Raw genomic sequence first — 16617 nt, forward strand, 5'->3', positions numbered from 1 at the left:
ACACACACACACACACACACACACACGGTGCCTCAGTATACTTGGATAAAATTTGGGAGATTATGTGTTCAAATACCTTTTTCTGAGCCATCCTCCCCTCTCCTTCCTTGACTCCAGATGCAGATAAGTTATTCTACTCAGTATCGTCCCAGCGACTCCTAAAGCTCTGCTTATTTTCTTTCGGTCTTGTTTCTTCTTCTTCAGATTACATATTCTCTATTCTTTTCCTCTGTCATCTGAATTCCTCTGTGAAAGCCACGCAGCGACTCTCAGATTTCAGATGCTGTATCACCCCCAGCGCAAGTCTACCAACATCTCCCCTCACTCCGTGTGGAGCTGGAGCGGCCCCTTTGAATCCCTGGCTTGCTCACCCCAACATCTGGACCATTACTGCTAAGAAGTAATGGTTTACATGTTAATTAATTTTGGAGTGTATCCTGGGAAAACTCTGGAATATTATGTTTTGCAGACCAGAAAAGTCTGATATTTTTTGCCTCGAAAGCAATTTATTTGACTGAAATTAAATTGCAGCCTGTTTCTCCTGTTTGGCAGTTCAAGTCTCAGTTCGGTTCTTCCACATTCACTTAACCCTTTGTGTCTGGTCCTTATGTGCACAGCACAGGGTCAGCAAAGACTTGGTCAGAGTTTACTCACAGAACTTGGGAATCACCCCACCCTGGCTCCCCGTTCAGGAATCTCCCTCCACTTCCCAGCTGCTGAAACTGCCCTGAATTCTGGGCTCTGTTGCACAGGCTGTGAGCACTCTAGATGCCGGGGTTTACCCCCCCCCCCCCCCGTCCTTGGTGGCTGCTTGGCCTGTCCCCAAATAAAAGCTATAAAAGGGAAAAACTTACTCCATGTGGGCCTCTTCTTCCAAGTTTTCTCTCAAGAAATCCTGACTAAATTATTCATTCACCCTCAGTGCCTTTGTGTGTTTTTTGTATCTTGTCCAGAGTTAACAGTTGTTACAGAACAAAAAAAAATTTTTTTTAATGTTTGTTTATTTTTGAGAGAGAGACAGAGACAGAGACAGAGACAGTGCGCGAGCAGGAGAGGGGCAGAGAGAGAGAGAGGGAGACACAAAATCCGAAGCAGGCTCCTGGCTCTGAACTGTCAGTGCAGAGCCCAACAAGGGGCTGCCCCTCGAACTCACAAACCACAAGATCATGACCTGAACCAAAGTCAGACGTGCACCCAACTGAGCCACCCAGACGCCCTGAGGCTTACAGAAATTTAATTTGTGATATAGAAGTAGGCACATCGTAGTTGAACTGCTAAAAACCAAAGACAGATGATCCTGAAGGAAGCCAGTGGAAAATAACCCATTATTCATAGGGAAACAGCAGTTCAATTAACCCATGATTCCTCCCTCGAGGGCCAGAAGACAGTGGTGCCACTTTTTAAAATCTTATCAAATCTGGGGGCGCCTGGGTGGCGCAGTCGGTTAAGCGTCCGACTTCAGCCAGGTCACGATCTCGCGGTCGGTGAGTTCGAGCCCCGCGTCGGGCTCTGGGCTGATGGCTCAGAGCCTGGAGCCTGTTTCCTATTCTGTGTCTCCCTCTCTCTCTGCCCCTCCCCCGTTCATGCTCTGTCTCTCTCTGTCCCAAAAATAAATAAACGTTGAAAAAAAAAATTAAAAAAAAAATCTTATCAAATCTGGATTTTGAGTCATAGTTGGATTGCGTGGGCACAGGGAAAGTTAACCCTTCTTAGCTTGTGTATGATTTGATCTTTATATCTGTGTATCTGCTCCGTTTTAGAGTTTGTGCTGTCGTAAGGGGTGACAGACGGATTCACTCCTTTCTTCTTCCACATGGCTATCCACTCACCCCAGCAACATTTGTTAAAAACTTCGCCCCTGTCCCAGGGATTTTAGATACGACCTTTCTTAGCTTTCCCCTTCTCTATTTCCCTAGCTATTCCTGTATGCTTATTTTTCCACATGAACTTTGGTATCAATTTTTCTAACTCCAAAAAAAAAAAAATCCGAACAAACAACAAAAAATAACACTTTCTGGCATTTTTATTGAGTTCACATTAAACTTATAAATTAATTCAACCAAACCTGACATATTTGTGATTCAGAGTTATCATATCCAAATACAAGGGATGTCTTTTTTATTTGCTCAGGTCTACTTATGTTTTGCAGAATTGTTCTAAAGTTACTTTCTTTCTTGTGAAGAACATTCCTAGGTTTAAAAATTTTTATCCCCCTATTTTAGATATGGTTAATGTTCCATTATATTATCTAAACAGTTATTTTGTTGACAAGAAATCCATTAATTTCTGTGTTCATTTTACATCTGGATACCTTCCTGAACTCGTTTATTGTTTTAGTTTATCACACATGATTTAGAATTTTCTAACAATACCATTATATCATTTGAACTAGAGATAGCTTTTCTATTTTTTTTTCAAATTCCTATGACTCTAGCTATTTCCTGTTGCCTAATCCCATTGGTTAATGAGACCAGTGCACTTTAAAATAGTAGACTAAATATATGCAGGTATTTAACTACATACAAGTGGAGGGGGGAACACCTGGGTGGCTCAGTCGGTTAAGTGGTTAAGCATCTGACTTCGGCTCAGGTCATGATCTCACAGTTCATAGGTTCAAGCCCCGCGTCAGGCTCTGTGCTGACAGCTCAGAGCCTAAAGCCTGTTTCAGATTCTGTGTCTCTTTCTCTCTTTCTCTCTTCCCTTCCCCCATGCTCTCTGTCTCTCTCTCTCTCTCTCTCTCTCTGTCTGTCTCTCAAAAATAAACATTAAAAAAAAACAAGTGTGTTAAAAAAAACAAGTGTGTGAAGTGTGTGTGTGTAACAAAATATCCATCAATTCCTGTTTTCTGGAAGTTTTCAATTTTTTTTAAAAAAGGCTTTCTAAGCAACTATGGAGATAATTATATGATTTTTCTTCTTAGATTTATTAATATGGTCCATTATATGAATGGATATGTTACTATTGGACCATTTTGCAGTACCAGAATAAATCCTAATTGATCATTATATATTACTTCCTAAATATGGTGTATGATTTTGCTCTCTAGTATTTTATTTAGGATTTGCACCAATGTTCACAAGAGATACTGATCTATGACATTCTTTTTGTGCTCTTAAAGTAGATGTTTTGAAAAGCATTCAGCATCAACAAAGGGAATGTTGTGAGATATTTTTGGTGCTAAAAGAAATTATGTTACTTTATACAAAGCAGATATTGGTTAACAAATAAATTAGGTGTCTGGTGATTAGGAAGTTATATTTCAAACATTTTGTACCCTAACATGTTAGTTTATAAAGACTACAGATACTTATGAATAAGTTCTTTACTGTGTTTTAGTAACATTTTAGGAAATTGGTTGAGGGTTTGGCATTAACATGAATGCATTAGAGGGTTTTTTCCACATAATAATACATAGGGTCCTTATTAGTGTTTTTGCATAAATGTCATTTTTCCATGGACATATTACTGATGTAATTTCTCGCATAACAATTCTCAATAATAAGACCTCGAAATGCATAAAACAAAAAGTAATAGATCTACAAACAGAAATCCACCATCTCAGAGATTTTAACATGTCTCTTTTCATATGTGATACGGGAAATCTTTTTTACTGAAAGATATAAAAGATATGAATAGATTGGCAAACTTGACCTAGTAATCAAACATAACAACATTATAGATGGACAAGCAAACCGAGCCAGACTGTGTCGGTAGCCTGTTTGTGAATGAAATGTGATGTAAGAATGGCGTTCACATTTTAAGAGTTGTGAAAAAATGAAATTAAGGACAAATGTGTGACAAAGACCAGATGTGGTCCACAAAGTCTAGACTATGTGTTATTTGGTTATTCATAAAAAAGTTTGTGCTAGACAAGCTACAGAGGACACTCCTTATAAATACACCTGGAATATTAAAATAGCAAAGAGAAACTCATAATGAAAATTAGAGGGGTGCCTGGCTGGCTCAGTTGGTTGCACATTTTGACTCAGGTCATGATCTCACAGTTTGTGAGTTCAAGCCCCGTGTGGGGCTCTGCACTGACAGCATGGATCCTGCTTGGGAGTCTCTCTCCCTCTCTCTGCCGTTCCCCCCACCTCAAAAATAAATTTAAAAATGGAAATTAGAATAAAGTTTTTAATAAATGATAAAAATGCTGCTGTATCTACTTGTAATATGTTCACCAAACCCAGTTTCATTTTCCTCTTTCTGAGCACGTAAGAAAACATTTGTGAGTTATGTTGGAGCCACATAACTAGCTATGAGGAGTTCTGAACATTTTTGCACATTAACTGACACTCTTCCAACTGAGAGATGATATCTATGTCCCCTTGCCTTGAATTGGGATCAACTCTAACAACTCACTCTTGGCCATTAAAATGACACCTAAGCTCTAAGGCAAGATACAAGAGGCCTCACTGTGTCCATTTAGTTCTCCTGGGTCACATGTATTTGAAGTGAGTCGGTTATAAGTCCATATACCTCGAGGCCTCCATGCTGTGAAGAATGGACCATGGGGAAGGGCTCCCTGGAGGGATTCTGGTGAAGAGTCCCAATGCCAGCCATATGTGTGACGATATTCCCGATTTCAGCCCTTAGCCTTGAAGTGACTCCCAGCCAGCGAGTCTTATGGAATACCTGATGCACAAAATTAGTGAATGGAATAAAACGGTTATTTCATGCTACTAAGTTTTGGGGTGCTTAGTTACACAGCAATAGTAACCCGAACACTAACCAATGGAATAGAGGTGGGAACTATATATACCACCTGTAGACCTAGCCACAAATCCCTCCTACTATTAAGTCTCTTCTACAGTGGCTCTGTCCATGATGCTTGGTGTCACTGTAAGACGGAAGGAGCCTGGTTCCTTGAGTGGAGCTGGGTCAGTGAAACCCACCATACACTCACACATGAGTGAAAAAAAACTCTTCACTGTGCTGATACCAGATTAATAGCCCATCCTATCATACAAACACAAATACGTTCTGCAATTTGAGGGATGAAACTCAAGCAGAATTTATGGAACTTATCTCTAAATCCAAAAGTTGTAATGAGCAGAGTGGTGAAAATTAGTGACCTAAGGCATCCATTTCAAGATGTAATAAAAACAAAAGCAAAGTAAGCCCAAAGAATGTAGAAGAAAAGAAATAATGACAACAGAAAACAAAGGAATAAAATTCAATTATGAAAAATATAAAATTAAAAAAATCCAGTTTTTCTAAATTAATGACATTGGTAAACCTAATGTAAGACTTACAAAGAAGAGAAAAGGCAAAAGGAAGCAATTTCTAGAATTGCAAATGGAGATATCACTGCACATCTTGATGCGGCATCAGAATGGTTTGAGGACCCAAGGAGGTGGGGTCCTGCAGGACCAGACAAGACGGTGACTGGCTGCATGCAGGACAGAAATCAGACACGAGCCAGCAGGAGGTGAGAGCTGTGTTTGTCGAAGACACGGAAGACAGCAGGTATAGGCGGACCATCAAGGGGACACAGAAAGGAAAGGAGCAGGAGTCTCCTCTTCGCTCGGGATCTGGGACTTTTACTGATGACAGTCTGGCGCACACGTCCTCTCAGGCATCCGGGACCCGGTCAGAACGAGGACAAGGTCCAGGTATCCATCCTAAGTCACTTACTACCTGAAGCCGGGGGTCTTGTGTTGAGTTGTCTAGCTCTGGCGGTCTGGAATACGCATGCGATGGCTTTGTCTGGTCATTCTCACCTGGTCTTTCTTTTTTTTTTTTTTTAATTTTGTTTTAACTTTTTATTTATTTTTGAGACAGGGAGAGGCAGAGCGTGAACGGGGGAGGGTCAGAGAGAGAGGGAGACACAGAATCGGAAGCAGGCTCCAGGCTCTGAGCTGTCAGCACAGAGCCCAACGGGGGGCTCGAACTCACAGACAGTGAGATCGTGACCTAGGCCGAAGTCGGACGCTTAACCGACTGAGCCACCCAGACACCCCTCACCTGGTCTTTCTTTAGATGTGCCGTCTTCTACAAAATCATTAACTCCTTGTCCCTCACAAGGAGGACATGCACTGTTTGCATTCGAGGCATGTGTAGAGTGGCGGTACAGGTCCTGGCAAAAATAGAACCTGGAGAAGGAGCAAGAAAAAACAAACTAACAAACCTTTGTCTTTCAGGGGGTCCCTTTGGTTCCCCTGTGTCAACCTTACAGATATTAAGAATCATGGGAAAATATTATAAACAAGGTTATGCCCGTGTGAAAGCTGAAAAAATTCCTAGAAAAAGGCATCTTATCAAAACTAACACAAGAAGATATAGGAACTCTTACCAGTCCTATATTACAAAAAATTGAATCAGCATTTAAAACTGTCTCATGAAGAAAATGGTGCCAAATGACTCCACTGGAAAATTCTACCAAGCATATTGAGAAGCAATAAATCTAGTCTTAAACTAACTCATTCACAGAAAGTAAAAGAGGGTACGTTTTCCAATTATGTTTACAGGACCAACCTAGTCTTAATATCAGAACAACCTGGATAATGTGAGACAGAAACTACAGGTCAATCTCCTTCGTTGCTGTGCACTCACAGATCTCCAGACACATGTGAGCGAGCCAAAAACACAAATACCTAAAAATCATGTACATTGTGAGCAAACTTGACTTTATCCTATGAATAAAAGGGGGTTTAATATTTAAAAATCAAACAAGTTATTTACTGCATTAATAATTTCAAGGAGAAAACTCAAAAGATCACTTGTCTCTTTATTTCCTGTGTTTGGTTTTTATTCTAAGTGAATAATTCTGGATGTGGGTAAAGATTTTCTAAGATCCGTGCAATTTTTCACCTGCTGCTCATCTGTTTGCCACGTGACTTTGCAGAGCCTCCCACTGAAGAGGTGGTTGATTTCCTCACCTTTTGACCCTGAGGAAGACTTCCTTTGGCCGGGGGTGTTAGCAGATGGGATTCCCTCAGAGCTGCAAATGCTTCCCACTTCCTCTCCTCCTCCCCTAACATACCTGCTTCTGCCTCAGGGCCTTTGTCCTTCCTGCTCCCTCCCCCTTGAGAAACCCTCCCTTGCAGATATCTGCACAGCCCACTTCTTGCCTTCATCCCCATCTCTGCTTGATTGTTATTTCATCAGGGAAGGCTTCCCTGAATAGTTAAAATAGTGCATCTGTGAAAGAGAAATTCAAGACATCTCTCTAACCCATTTCCCCAGTTTTCTTTACAGCATGGAATTGGCTGTCTTCCGGACTGGATTATGAGATCCATGAGTGCAGGGACTTTTTCTATCTTACCACTGAATCTTTAGTGCCTGGAATAGTGACCGGCATATGGTTTGTATTCGAGGGCTATCTGCCACCTCAAAAGCATGCCTTGAATCTTACGGATTCAACCACTTGAATATTTATCAATTTAGCAAAATATAATGCACCAGAACCTGATATGTGTTGGGATAAGGCTGATGAAGTAAGAAGTTACTAGAAGATAGAATAGTTACTTAAGATGTGATTGAGAGTTTTTAACCAGAAAGTACTTAACCATGGAAAGTACACACTTGCCATTAATCTTTCCAGCTATCCCACACACAGAGAGAGAATCACAATCTGGATTTTCATAAAAAGCTATAGGAGGAATTAGAAAGAAGAGAAATGTTTTGGAGAATTTGAAGGAACAACTCAGAAAAAATAATGAGTAAGAAATCTAAGCACGGATGAAGAATTAATGATCATCATAGTGTGCCAGAAAGAAAATGAAAGAGGCATCTCACTCTAATAAATGTATATTTGTGAAATAAAAAACTCAGAACCATACGGACTCAAATGCACAATACAGAGTGATCTATAAAATCAGAAATTAAAGACAGGAAAAATGTGTAAAATTATTTAATTTTCTTTAGTTGGAACCAAAATATTGAGATGCTAAGAATGTGTTTGCATAATTGAATATGTTGTTTAGTAAGTAGGCAGATGAGAAAGGATTGATGGTTTTAACATAACAATGGTGTGCATTAAAATACAATTGGAGACACAAATAATAGATGCTCAACAAAAGCTGAATTCTGAGAATTACTTTCAAGGAAGTGACTCAGTAAGTGCAGCAGTCTTGTTCAGACCAAGTAGATGTTTTCAGAGCCTTAATGGAATGACTAGATGTTTGAAGAGGGGGAAAAAAACTATGTACAACAGAGTAAATAGCTTGCCTAAGTGAGCCTAAATTAGTCTGAGCTATTTTTAGTCTGTGATTCTGCCCTAGAAGGCCCCTGGGAATTGGAGGGAACTATGGAGAGAGAAAATTTGTTTTTTCCCAGCTGAATAATACCAAGATATTCCTGAAATACATTTGAAAAGGCTTTACATTCCAAAGATAACTCAGTTTCTGTCAGTCACAGAGAAAGTTTATTTTTATAACACATTTCCTCCAGTGGGTCCTCTCTTTTTGCTATAGGCAGTGGAAATAGGGAAGTCAACTCTAGGAGTTAATTTTAAGTTAGATCAAAAAAATGTTTGTTTTTTTTTCAGCTTGGGAAAAATTATTTTTAATTTTATCTGTCTGTATATCTCTGATTATCCCCTCAAATCCAAATCCAGACAATTCTCATTTTTTTTAATGTATTGAGACTCTTAGTTTCTGGTCCAACACATAAAAGTGTTGGAAGTTATCACTTCAGCCTCACAAGTAAAAAACTGAGAAAACTGAAACATCAATTATTCTTCTTAGATTCATAAAGGCAGGGAGGTTATAGGGCAAGTGTCCAGAGAATCACAAGTGGACAGGGCAGAAACCTCCCTGGGATCCAGTACTGAGATAGGAAAACAGGAACTGTAGTTAATAAATGGCTGGAGAATATGCTAACTAATTTGGATGTAAATTTTAAAAAAATAAAATAAAATTTATTAGAAATAAAATAAAATAATAAAATAAAATAAAATAAAACAAAACAAAACAAAACAAAATAAAATAAATTGCTGGAGACACAGTAGGGATAATTCTGGGGAATAAAAACTCCAGGGGACTCAATTACTGAGGTGGAGAGGGGGTGGGGGGGGGCTTGTTTATGAATTTTACCTCCCGAAATTCTACCGGATTCTCACAGTGAATATCAGAGGAAAATCTCCCAGTGCTTTCTGCAGTGGGAGGGGAAAAAAGGACCATTTTAAAACACACAGAGCATTCTGTTCTTCTTCATAAGGTCTGCCCTCAGGAGAAACGAGTTAGCCAGAGTTAACCTGCCAGTGTTTTCCCAGACTGTAAGTGACCAGGCAGAAGGAAAATGCCCAGCTCTAGCTCCTGCTGCCCATTCCACTCCAGGGGGCAAAGGGCAGACTGAGAAACTGTGTCAGGTTCACAGCCTAGAGGTCAAGGCTCACCGAAAGACAGATCTAACCACTGGACTATAGAACACTTCTCCCCGCCCCATATTACTGAAAGCCTATTTGTAACAGTTCCATTTACCTAGGACATGTCCAACGAACAGTTAAAAAAGTTGCAAGATATGTTAAAAGACAAAAAACAAAACAAAAGTTTGAAGAGATGTAGCAAACATCCGAACGAGACTCAGATATGGCACGGATCTGGGAATTATGAGACCAGGAATTTATGAGCTATGATTAATATAGTAAGGGCACTAATGGGGAAAGTAGACAGAATACAAAAGCATATGGCAGTGTAAAAAGAGAGATGAAAACTCTAAGAAAGAATCAAAAAGAAATGCTAGGGATCAAAATCATGATGACAAAAATAAAGACTGGCTTTGGTGGGTTTGTCACTAACCTGGGAGCAGCTGGGGAAAGGACTTTCTGCTTGAGAATATCCCAACAGAAACCTCCAAAACAAAAAATCAAACTGGAAAAATCAGAACAGAATATCTAAGAACTATTCTGCAGTTCGGCATAATGGGAATACAAAAAGGAGAAGAAAGAGACAAAGGAAAAGAAGACCTTTAGAAATTAATGACACATAATTTCCCCACATTAATGTCAGATACCAAACCACCGATCCAGAAATCTCAGAGAACACCAAATGAGATAAATGCCTCCAGAACTACACCTAAGCATCTCATTTTCAAATTACAGAAAATTCAAGGTAAAAAATACTGAAAGAAGCCAGAGTGGGAAAAACACCTTGTCTGTGGAGGAGCAAAGATAAGAATTATATCTAGCTTCTCCAGTATCCTGCCAGCAAGAAGAGTAAAGTGAAATCTTGTGTTGAAAGTTAGCCAGTTAACCTGTCAAGTGTTTTCCCAAACCACCAACCTAGAATTTTGTACCCTGTGAAATTATCCTTCAAAAGTGAAGGAGAATAAAGAATTTCTCAAACAGAAACTGAGAATTGAGTGAATTTGTTGCTAGTACACTTGCCTTGCAAGAAATGTTAAAAGAAGTGTTTTTAGGGAAATAGAAAATGATATACACAGGTCAGAAATTTGGATCTACAGAGAAAGGAAGATCATTAGAGAAAGAGTAAGTAAAGGTAAAATAAGAACTTCTACTTTTCTTATTCTTAATGGATCTGAGTGATAACAGTTTCTTTAAAATAATAATAGCAACAGTGTATCTGATCATGTACACTTATGGGTAGATACATGCTTATATACATAAACATGAGCAAATTGAGTGACAGCAATGATACAGAGACAAGAGGGGGAAATTGGGATTATTTTGTTACTATGAAGTACTCACAACTACCCATGGTGTTGTGCACTTTAAAAGTGGACTTCTATGGGGCGCCTGGGTGGCGCAGTCGGTTAAGCGTCCGACTTCAGCCAGGTCACGATCTCGCGGTCCGTGAGTTCGAGCCCCGCGTTGGGCTCTGGGCTGATGGCTCAGAGCCTGGAGCCTGTTTCCAATTCTGTGTCTCCCTCTCTCTCTGCCCCTCCCCTGTTCATGCTCTGTCTCTCTCTGTCCCAAAAATAAATAAACGTTGAAAAAAAAAATATTTAAAAGTGGACTTCTATTAACTATAAATGTGTGTTATAAGGTCTAGGGCAACCACTAAAAAAAGGGTAAAAAATAAGTATAACTCAGCAATAATATGTTGTGTAATTAACAATTTATGAAGAGGACACATATTAAGTGTTCTTCCAAAATTAAATAAAATTAAGATTAAAATTAAAGAAATAAAATTGATATGCTAAGAGAGGTGAGAAAATAGAATCATATAAATTGCTCAACAACCACAAAAGACAGAAAAGCAGTGGGAGACAAAACGGGAGCAAAGAGCAAGGACAATAAACAAAAACAATAAAATCTGGATTTTGCATTGTCTACAGCTGAATATTCATCCAACTATGGACAAAATCACTTTGAACATCAGTGGTCTACACACATGAATTAAAAGAGACTGTCAGAGTGGATCAAAACCAAGATGCAGGTATGTCTTCTATAAGAAACCTACCTTGAATATAAAGACACAACTACATCAAAAGTACAAGGATGGAGGAAGATGTATTACGCTAACACTAATCAAGGGAAAGCAGGACATGCTGACCTTTGACAGAGCAGATTTCAAAGTAAGGCAAATTACCAGGAACAAAGAACGGCATTACATGGGGTGCCTGGGTGGCTCAGTCGGTTAAGCCTTTGACTTCGGCTCACGTCATGATCTCACAGTTTGTGAGTTCGAGCCCCACATCGAGCTCTGCGCTGACAGCTCAGAGCCTGGAGCCTGCTTCAGGGTCTGTGTCTCCCTCTCTCTCTACCCCTCCCCAGTATGCTCTCTGTCTCTCCCTCTCTCTCTCTCAAAAAAATAAATAAAAAACAATAAAGAATCTTTCAATAAAAAAAAAATAAGGGCATTATATAATGATGAAGAAATCAATTCTCCAAGAACACATAACAATCCTCAACATAACAGAAGAGCATTGGAGAACTTGAGGTAAAAACTTGATAGAACCACTAGAAAGAAGAGCTAAACCATGAGCACAGCTGGCGGGTCCAGCAGCCCTCTATCAGAAATGAACGGATTCAGCAGTAGCGTGATGGTGGAACTCAGCAATTGGATGCAGTGGACATCTGCAGACGACCTCACGCATCAACAGCAGAACACACATCTTCCTCAGGCTCACGTGGAACACGCCCAAGGAGAGACAACATATTGGGCCACAAAACACCTTAATTGCTCTAAAACTATTTACGTCTGCTCTCAGACCACAGTATAATTAAACTAGAAATCAGTAGCAGAACAATGGCTAGAAATTCCCCAAATACTTGGAGGTTAAATAATATACTTATGCCGCAATTTTATATTATGCTAAAATAAGCAAAATAGAGAGCCTAGAAATAGACCTGTACAGTTCCAGTTAACTAATCTTTGATGAAGGGGTGAAAAATTACAAAGGAGAAAAGAGAATCTTGTCAACAAATGGTGCTGAACAACTAGACATTCCCATACCAAACAACAACAGCAAAAGAATTTATACACACACCTTTCACTCTTCATGAAAATGAACTCAAAATGGATCACAGACCTAAATGTAAAATGCAAATCATAAAACGTACAGAGAGTCACATAGGGAAAAAACAGAAGGCCTCAGAGTTAGTGATTGCTTTGTAGATAATAACACCAAAGTCACAATCCATGAGAGAAACAACTGATAAGCTGGACTGAATGAAAATTAAAATTTTCAGCTCTAAAAAAGACATTATCAAGAGACTGAGAAGCCACAGACTGGGAGAAAACATTTGTAAAAGACATATCTGAGAAAATACACAATGAACTCTTAAAACTTACCAATAAGAAAATAATGAGTTGAGACCTTAGTAGACACTGCGACCTAGGAGATACACGGATGGAAAATGAGCAGCTGAAAAGAAGCTCCACATCATGTGATGGAGGAAATGGAAATTATAAAAGAAGTACCACTACAACCACCACCGGAATGGCCAGAAGAGAGAAAGAACACTGACGATGTGGAACAAGGTACGTCTTGTGCACTGCTGAGTAAAAAGCAAAATGGCAGTTGCTTTGAAGTCAGTTGTGGTTTTTTACGAAATGAAACATGCTCTTACCAAACGATCCAGCATTCTCCTTGTTATTTACCCAAAGAAACTGGGTGCTGACTTCCACACAGAAATCTGCACATGCATGTTTATAGTAGCTTTATTCATACTTGCTGAGATGTAGAAGCCACCAAGATGTCCTTTGGTAGGTGAATGAATAAATAAATCCAGATGATAGAATTTTATCATGAAAAGCCATGAAAAGACATGGAGGAAACTTAAATGCACATTGCTAAGTGAAGGAAGACAATCTGGAAAGGCTACAGACTGTGTGCTTTCGAACTATATGGCGCTCTGGAAAAGACAACACTATGGAGACAGTAAAAAGGTCACTGGTTGCCAGTTGTTAGGGCGGAGGGAGGAATGGGCAGGCAGAATGGGGGATTTTTCGGGCAATGGAACTACTCTGAACAACACGATAATGCTGGATGACGTCACTATACGTTTACCCAAACCCATAGAGCGCGCATCAAGAATGAACTTCCATGTGCACTATGGACGCTGGGTGACAATGATTTGTCAACGTAGGTTCATTGATTCTAACAAATGTATCACTCTGGTGGGAGACGCTGCCAGTGGGGAGGCTATGCCTATGTGGGGCTATGGGCACATGGGAAATGGTTGTCAACACCTACCAATTGTGCTGTGTACCTAAAACCATTCTAGAAGATAAAGCCTATTTTTAGAAAATATTTTGAGTTCCACTTGATGTCTAGCACTGTCAGAGACGCTGAGACACTGGGTGAACCACATATATGGTACCAATTCGAAGAAGCTCAGGCTGTTTTTGTTTTGCTGGAAAAACAAATGCACTGTGATGACGTCTGTGATGGGTTAACAGAATGGCCTGGGGATGCCTGGGGCAGGCACTACATCTTTCTCTAACATCAGCGGAGACATCATAGCATCAGGAGACTGGCCACTAGGAGTTAGGGCAGGTGGCAGGGGCGTCCCCAGACCTCTGGAGAGCTCAGTCTGATTGAAGCCAAGATTCAAGGCAGGAAGTGGAGAAAGAAGAGATGGCCTGACTTCCAGGGAAATCTAACTTCCAAGGGAAAAGTATATTCCTGAAAATTCCAGTCTCTTTGAATACTAAGCTCAAAATCTCTCCTGCTCACGTTCTCCTTCATGTCCTCCTCCATGAAGCCTGATTCCATTTATTTTCTTTTCCTAAGAAGTTAGTAGTCTTTCAGAAACTAGGAAAATCAGTTTTCCACAAAATATTGACTTGTATTCTCAAGATCTTCCTGGCCCAGAAGCAAAGGAGGAAACATTTCCATGTGTTTATCTGTGTTTGTCAAGGACACCTGTAAGATACTCAGGGAGAGTGTGAGATAAAGCTACCCCTGGTTCCTAAACTATTGTGCTGATATTCCTATATAATGTTTCCTTAGTGTAGGACAAACCCCTACAGGTGGCTATGTTCCCCACACCACTTAACAGAGTTTTTGCCTGGGGAGTGGACCTACTGATCCACAGCAGCTGCTGTGATTGAGGTTGGGAATCACACTATGGAAATCTGGAGGAGGAATTCCTCTTGGAGACAAACATGAAGAAAGAAAACATTCTCACGGCTAAGAGGTAACCCCTGGGTAGCCTTAACTTCTGTTGTGTATTTCTCATGGGCCATAAAGATTATGAAGCACACAAGTTAAAAACCACCGTGGCCCCTTCCCACCAAACACACACACCACGTCCCGATTCCCTTGTTAGGCTGGATGTTCCACCCCGTGCGAGGGTGGTACACAGTCCTGACATACATTCACTTCTGTGCTGGCTCACCAGCCAACGCACAAGTGCCTCCCTAGAACCTTCCTCCTGAAAGTCTTCTCAAGAATTTGTTTCCTATAATATTCTTTCTTTTATATCACAGACTAAATATTTGCATTTAAAAATATAAACAAACCACTAAAAATAAAAATCATAATCTACCGCCCCCCAAAAAATCAACATTTGATGTATATTCTTACAAAATTTTACCTTTCCATTTATACTTTTCTTTTACAAAAATGGCATAGTCTATAGATAGAGTTTGTATCCTTTTTTTTCACCTAACCACAAGTGGTAAATATCCCCACGTGCGATTTAAATATTCTTTTAGAATAGCATATTTAATGGCTGGATAGTATTCTATTATATGGCTGTATTGTAATTGTTAAGAAGGATGTCTTACGGTTCCATTAATTTTGTATTGTATATTTGTAAGCCAGAACTTTTCAAAGTATTGGAAAAGTGGCTGTCTCAGAGGGTTTGAATATTTGAATTTTGTCTATATTTCTCTCTTTGCATTCAATACACATTTAGAAAGTTCCATCTAGGTATCAGGCACTCTGCTATGCCTAATGGGGACAAAAATTAATACATTTAATAAAGATTCTCATTAGAAGTTATGTAACTACTAAGAAATCTTAACCCTCTTTAATCTTTACTAGTGCAAGAAAAGTTCAGAGATGAACCTTGATGAATAACTATCCAAGTTGAATTTTAATGAGTGATTTGGAATTAGTTAGATGAAGAGTGACATAGGAGGTGTTTCAGGCAGAGAAAGCATCTGTTCAAATCCCCCCAAATCAGAGACAGTGTTATTGTCAGGGAGCTAGTCCCACATCCCTACGATATAAGACAGGGCAGGGACAGGAAAGATATGACTGCAGAAATATGAAAGATCAAGTCATGCCCAGAGGCTGAGTCATTATCCTCAAGTGGATGGTGAGTCTTTGGAAAGTTTTAAGCAGACAAGTGACAGAATTAGGTTTTAGAAATAGCACTCTGGTGGGGCGCCTGGGTGGCTCAATCAGATGATCGTCCAACTCTTGATTTCGGCGCAGGTCAAGATCTCACAGTTTGTGAGTTTGAGCCCCACATCAGGCTCTGCCCTGACCGCACAGAGCCTGCTTGGGACTTTTCTCTCTCCCTCTCTCTCTCTGCCCCTCCCTGACTCGTATATACTCTCTCTCTCTCAAAATAAATAAACATAAAAAAACTGATATTAGAAATAGCACTCTAGTATCAATACAGGAAATGGACCAGAAGGAAACAAAGCCTGAAAACATGAGGATGTATAGGAATACTGACTCATGTGTTCCTTTTTCTTAACTAGAAATATGACCTTTTATTTTTTTAATATAACTTCTTGTCAAGTTGGCTAACATACAGTGTGCTCTTTGGTTTTGGGGGTAGATTCCTGTGATTTACGTATTCTGATTCAATCATTTGAAATAATGCTGCTTTTTGATATACCACTGGATACTGTCTTCCAAGTCCAATTGGCGCTGACCAATTCACTCCACTCACTCTGGATATGATCTCTTCATCAGTTAGAAACCACTCAGGTGCGCTAATGCCTGCCCACATCTTTGCATTCACTCAGTGCTGTCCTGATGTTAAGGGTCACTGATCTACCAGTAATCCTACCAAAAAATAAGAATGCACAGTATATAAAAATATTAACAGAATCTACTCAGGAATAATAAATTTACTTTCTCCCAATTTCTCCTCCCATGTTACTTTAATGGAACCAGAAAACTTCTCTGGAAGGTCAGGTCTGCCTGAAGTTTCAAGTAGAAATTGAGTAAACCCCAAATATTGTGAGACATTTAGGTCTCTGACCACCTGTCTGTTTTCTCACCATTACAATAAGGAAATAA

This window comes from Leopardus geoffroyi, chromosome D1, assembly GCF_018350155.1.
Source record: "Leopardus geoffroyi isolate Oge1 chromosome D1, O.geoffroyi_Oge1_pat1.0, whole genome shotgun sequence".
Classification (NCBI taxonomy): domain Eukaryota; kingdom Metazoa; phylum Chordata; class Mammalia; order Carnivora; family Felidae; genus Leopardus; species Leopardus geoffroyi.